The sequence below is a fragment of the Aquila chrysaetos genome, chromosome 23 (assembly GCF_900496995.4).
Source record: "Aquila chrysaetos chrysaetos chromosome 23, bAquChr1.4, whole genome shotgun sequence".
Taxonomy (NCBI): Eukaryota; Metazoa; Chordata; class Aves; order Accipitriformes; family Accipitridae; genus Aquila; species Aquila chrysaetos.
In genome coordinates this window covers 3,311,061-3,317,446 of record NC_044026.1, presented here as the reverse complement: position 1 = coordinate 3,317,446, position 6,386 = coordinate 3,311,061, and positions in this window count along the sequence as shown.

Below are 6,386 nucleotides of genomic sequence, written 5' to 3'. Positions count from 1 at the left end.
TTATTAGTTAGGTCAGATTTTCATCTTGCACCGTGTCACCCTTTTGGGGCTGTTTCTTCTCTGGCGCTGTTGAGTGTGTGTGCTGCAGATGGCAGACACTCATTTTATGCCTGCAGTAAAACATACATTTATTTTGCCTTTTTTTCACTCAACTGCATTTGTAGGTCTGCTACTTTTTCACATTTTGGTAACCAAGATCTTGAGAAAAGCAAAATCCTTGTTCCTCTTTCCATTAGATCGCATAATGAAGAGACTAATCCTTTTGATAGTGATTTCTTTAGATCCAACGGTCCTATGTAGTGAGTGTTAACATCATGTTCAACTTCCCTAAAGACACCTTCAGGTGTCCAAATAGCTTCCATGGCAGAAGAGAGGATGCAATCCAGCTTTTGTACCTTCAGTTCTCTGAAACCTGTGGCTTGTTACGAGTGCTACCACTGCACTCATCCTATCTGTTGCTTTAAAATCTCTTTGAAATTAGTACAGTTAACAGCACATGTATTTGTCAGTTTGTGGATCTTTCTATATACAATAAAAGATGTTTGAGTGAGATTTTGATACAATTTAGAAACTGCTGAGTGGTGGAGCCCACAATTTGCTCATAAGTGGCACATTTCCTTCTTAGACCAGGTGTAACGGTAACTCACCAGATCTCAGTGGCTTCTATTCAGCATGAGATACCAGGGCAGCAAACTGCAGGAACTCAGCAAGAACAAGATGATTTTAAATATCATAGAATTGCAGAACGGTTTGGGTTGGAAGGGACCATAAAGATCATAAAGTCCAACTCCCCTGCAATAAGCAGGGACATCTTCAACTCGATCAGGTTGCTCAGAGCCCCGTCCAACCTGACCTTGAATGTTTCCAGGGATGGGGCATCTACCACCTCTCTGGGCAACCTGTGCCAGGGTTTCACCACCATCATCGTAAAAAATTTCTTCCTTATATCTAGTCTGAATCTACCCTCTTTTAGTTTAAATACCTCAGTAGGGGACTGAGTTTGAAACAATATGAAATGCAGGGAAAAAAAAAAAAGAAAAGAAATAAAATATAAAAATTAGGAGTTGGTGCTAACCTCTAAGATAAAAGTCTTGGCTGGGGAAGAAAAAAAAGATGCACAGGAAGTGTGGGGGTTGGAATAGAAGAAAACGCTCTTGTTGGGGATGGGTGACAGTTAAGAGCAGCCATAGTCACAGGGAGCTGGTCTGAAGCGTAGAGAGGACTTGTGATCTGCAGGATCTTGGAGGGGCCAAGAAACGCTCTATGAAGGTGAGGAAACAGGCACAGGAATGCACACAGAGTATCTTATTACTACGTTAGCATCTACCTAGTTCTTACGTTGTCAAAGCAGGGTACATCATCTCAGGTTGCATCTGTGTGTTATGTGCTGCTTTCTTGTGTTCTCCTGAAAAGTTAGCTCGTCTGAGCGAGCTATTTCTGGGGCTGGAGCTCTGAGAAATGGTTGCTTGAGCTATGCTGGGAGGCTACGGCAGTGCTGTTCCAGTGGCTCTGCTCAGGTGGGCTCCAGTCCTGTTTCTGCAATGGGAAGCTGCTCTGATATCACCGCTTGTGAAGTAGCTGCTCGTTCAAGGAGAGCATCCTTATGGATAGACTCCGAAGTTTTGCTCCTTCACGGGGAGCAATGTAGGCGTGTGGGCAAATGGATAGAGCTGACACATGGTGCTGTGAACAGCAAGGTCTTTGTGAATTGGTGGTTGAAGCTTAAGAATTCTTTTAGGTATGAACAGGAGAAAACTTGAATTTTAAGTAGTTTCAAATAATACATAAGCTTCTCTTTCAAAGTCAAAACTAGTAACGAGCAAAACTAATGGTTAAGTGGTGTTGATATACCTACTGCTTTGCTAATAGTACTTATAACAGCTGTGAAGGTATGGAGAGTCAGTTAAAACAAACTGCTTTACAAATTTGCACTCTAGTATCTTAAATCTTGAGAGGAAGGGGAGGGTTCCACAGTCATATTAAAACTTCTTCACTTTGTGGAAATGTCTGTATTTTTATCTACATTGAGAACCTTCTTTCTTTCTTTTGTTCTAAAAATACCTATAGGTACTGTATGCTGGTGCTAGCACATAGCTTCCTTCTGCTGCTTTTAAATTACTGTTTCTGAGTCAGTTTGATGCTTGCACATGTAAACCTGATGCAGTCAAAGTGGGTATGTTCACTTTGAGTTCACTTTGAGTACATGAAAAAAGTTCTCTTCGAAATTGGAAAAGTGTCCTCGTTTCTGGCTTGAGTATTCTAACTGAAGTGAGGCCCCTGAAACAGAGAAGTGTGTTTAGGTGGGAGGGGTTCCCCAAAATGCACCAGGAGCAGATGTCAGTCTTTCTGGGAAGTTTTCAGAGGCAGCCTGTAACTCAGCTGTTCTCTCCAGGTAACTGGAAAATGAGAGTAACTTTCTACTGCCCTCATTTTGAAGCTTTTCGTCTTGATCCCTGCAACCCCAAACCCACGTGGACTCCTGTTTCCAAACCTGTGTATAAGTACCACAGACCCGTCAGGGTGCAACCCTTGGCAATCCCCACTTTACAAAGGCAGAATATCTGAATTTCTCCCGTGGTGTGACTCGCTCTCTGCTGCCTGCAGCATGGCTAAGCTTTGGGGTAGGGAGATGGAAAAAGGTGTTATTTTGATTTTGAATGGGTCTAAAAAAAGTGAATCTGGAAATAGACTGAACTTGGTAAACTGGGAGCATCCATGGCATGCACGGAGGTGGAGAAGGATGGAAAGCGAAGCCATTGGCTTTTTCATTTCTCCCAACAGCATTCTTCAGTTATCTAAGAGAATTCCTGCCTTTTCGTATAGAAACAGTATCATCTCTTCTACTTCTAGACTCAATAGCATGCCATTACTTTCTGTATCCGAATCTCCTATTATTTGATTGCCCACCATGAACTGCATAAGCTGTCAAGAAAGCAATCTGCAATTAAACTGAGTGTCTTTATTTAATTTTTGCCTCTGTTATTTTAGCTTGGCTTGCACAACTGTGCTGTAAATCAGTCCTGCCTCTTCCACAACATCTTTCATCCTGTTAGTCACCGTCAAGCAAGTTTGACAGGCAGAGGTCTCCAATAGCCAAGTTAGTTCCTACAAGTTTTGTGAAAGTCAGTGGCAAGATTAGAGCGAGCTGGATGAGTGCCCCTTTTCCCCCAAGGAAGGCTGCAGCCTCAACTAAGTGGTTATCTGCTCCATTTGGCCTGCCAGCAGTCTAGTAAGGGTGTGTATGGCTCAGGATTGCAATCAGACGATGTGTCAGGAGTCTTCAAGGACATGGGAGGACAGGGACTGAAGGTATTGTGAAGAAAGGGAAGCCGGGGCTTGGCGAATCGTTTGGGGGGAGCACGTGGCTCAGTCCATAAGAAACCAGCCTTTATTGGGTCTGCTGTTTGTAGAACACTCTTCTTCCTGTGGTTATCTAGATGATACAAACCTATTGCTCTTGAGGTCTTTTTTTCTAACATAAAGAATCTTGGTTCTTTTCTTCTTCAAAAAAAGAATATTTGTTCTCTGCAGCAGGTTTTGATTCATTGGTGATGAGTGAGTCCCATTGAATGTATCAGAATAACCAAGATCACATTTGGCTTTGTTTTTTTCCAAGAGTTTAATTTTAGAAGAGTGGCCTCTTTCATGCTCATTTCTGTCTTTCATACATGCAGTATTACTCCATTATGGCTATTGGAGATGCCAACAATGAGCTTAAGGATGTTTAATCCTTCTTGCTCAGAAGCCAACAAAGAGGAAATGTTTTGAGGAAATGTTTTAAGGAAATGAAGAAAATGCAATTTTCTTTCGCTTCTTCATGCTGTTTACAATAAAATGTAAAGCCTTCAGGATAAATTTTAATACTGACAAAGAAATAAACATTTGCACCACAAAAGGCAACTTTTATTACAAAGCTGTGCTACTGATTACAATTAGGCTCCTCTTTATGTAAGTTTAAAGAAATTGTATGAGTATGTGTAGAAGTAAGACTTAGCACTAAGAGTTATTTTCTGCTTCATTAAGATTTTCTTTTAAATGTTATATCCCTTATATTTCTCTTGAGAAGCACTTGAATCGATTATGTTGGCCAGTACAGAAAGTAATACACCTCTTCTCTTGCAGTGTCTATGTAGCCGTAGTCCAAAAATAGTAAGGTTGGTGAGCCAAGCTAGATGTACTGGGAGGCAGATGAGATGCTCTTGGCTTGCTTTGCCATCAGTCTAGCTTTTGCCATTTTCCTAGAAGTTTCCCTTGTCAGTGGAGCAAAAAAAAATAATTCAGCTGACCAAACCCAGGTGTCTGCATTAGGGGGAGCTGACTGGCTCTCTGGACTCCATTGGTTGTGTTAATTAGATTTCTACTGACAGGAACGAGACTTTAAGCACCTATCTCAGAGTTACGCAAATGTATGTATCTTAATATCAAATGGAGTCTGCCCTAGGACCTCGGTTCATTTCTCCACATGTAGGTGTGTAGTTAAATTTGAGTATTATCTCAGTTGCTGTGGAGTATCTGTGACATCTGTATGGGACTAGTGTGCTGAAGAGCCTTGCCCTCCTGGTCTGGGGTTGGGAGGCCAGATGAGTTCACAGTAATACCTAAAATGGTACTAGATGCCCATGTTTAGGGACATGAATCCTGTCCTGTGTGTCTACACATGTGCTGGGCATCTAGGTTCCCAAAATAGTCTGTAAAGTCCTCCTTGTAGTGGGACTTAGCAGACTGACCTTTTTAAAATATCTTCTTCCCATTTCCCAGAACTGAAAGATGTAGAGGGGTAGCTCAGGTGTGTATGTATGTTTTCATGCTCAGGGCTGCAGCAGAGCAATCTGGAACCAAAAAATTATTTTGCATGCCATAACGGTAGCTCTTACTGTTCAACACAGCACAGGTATGGGAGCAGAAAGCAGTCAGATAGTTGGATGCAAGAGAAGGGAGGAAGCAGACTAGAACATGCTTGTGAACCATAAGTAATGCAACATACACGTGCTCTGATATTTTAAGAGCTTTGGGGCTTGGGGCATAGTTTTGATCAGTCTGACTTTTCATTTGAAGTAAAAATACTGATGTTTACTTGAAATGTGCATGCTGTGTGTTATAGGAATGTGCCTGCTTCATTAAGAGTTTGCTCTCTAGACTTTGGGACAGTGAAGTAGTGAGTAATGTGAAAACTTTATCTGTTGACTATGAGACTTAACACATATTGCACAGACTGTAGCTTGAGCAGCTGTACAGCTTGTTGTTCATCTCCCTTAACTGTGAAGAGGACTGCTCACCACTGTAGTTCATCACAAGCATGGACAAGAAAATCCATGACTTGTTTTCCGGTTAGCTAACGTGAAATCCAGTTTGTTGGCATTTCTTCTTAAAGAAATATGGACTTTGATTATTCTGCTACTAAGATGCAATGTTTGAAACAATCATATACAGAAAACAACTTTTACTTTTCTCAGGTCACTGTACCAGACAGATGCAGCCTTCTTACGCCAAGATGTTATACTTTGGCACTTGTATTCTTCAGTTCTATAAAGAAAAGGAATCAATGGCTGCGTGAGATGCAACACATGCAAAACAGAAAATAGCTAAAATGAATGTAAGTATGTATGCTTCAACTTTTGATTTCCTTGAAAAGCAGTTTTGTAGCTTCTTTGGAATGAGTTTTTGTTGCCTTTTTTTCCCCTCCCCATGTTTATTGTTGTCACTATCATTACCCTCTGAAGGTTGTCTTTTAGCTCCTATCATTGCTGTTGCTCTGAAGCTTATAGGTTTTCAAAGATATGATGATAACAGTATATGCAGATTCTATTTTCTTGTATGGTTTCGTTGTTCTGCTGAAATGGATGAGAATTTAATTTCAGAGGATGAAAACAGTATTTTTGACTAATCATCCACTCTACTGAGATGCTAAACTTAATCCCTTGAATCTCTTGCCAGGACTTGTTTTTATTTATTTATTTATATTCCAAAATAACAAAACTGCTTTAATCACTTTGCAGTCCTTATACTGAACGTTGCGTACTGAACCATGCATCAGTATGCATGTCAGAGAAGCACTTCACCATTTCATGGAAACTTTTTAGCCAAAAAAAAAAAAAAGAACACGTTCCCACGACAAGTAGACAAAAACTCACGTGTTATCTAAATATTAGATAGATCGCCACAACTGTTCTTGCAGGTGCGTTTGGTATTTTGCATAATCACATTTGCATTTTGACAGATTTGTGCTCATGGTGTGAATCCCCTCTTCATCTTGCATCCCTAGACACTTGTGTCATGTAGGAGTGAGAATTGAGCATGCTGTTTCTTGTGACTGGCTATTGAGCCTGTGATTTGTTCCAGGGGCCCTATGCACTCCCATTTTAAGATAGTGCTGGCTACTGCAGAAG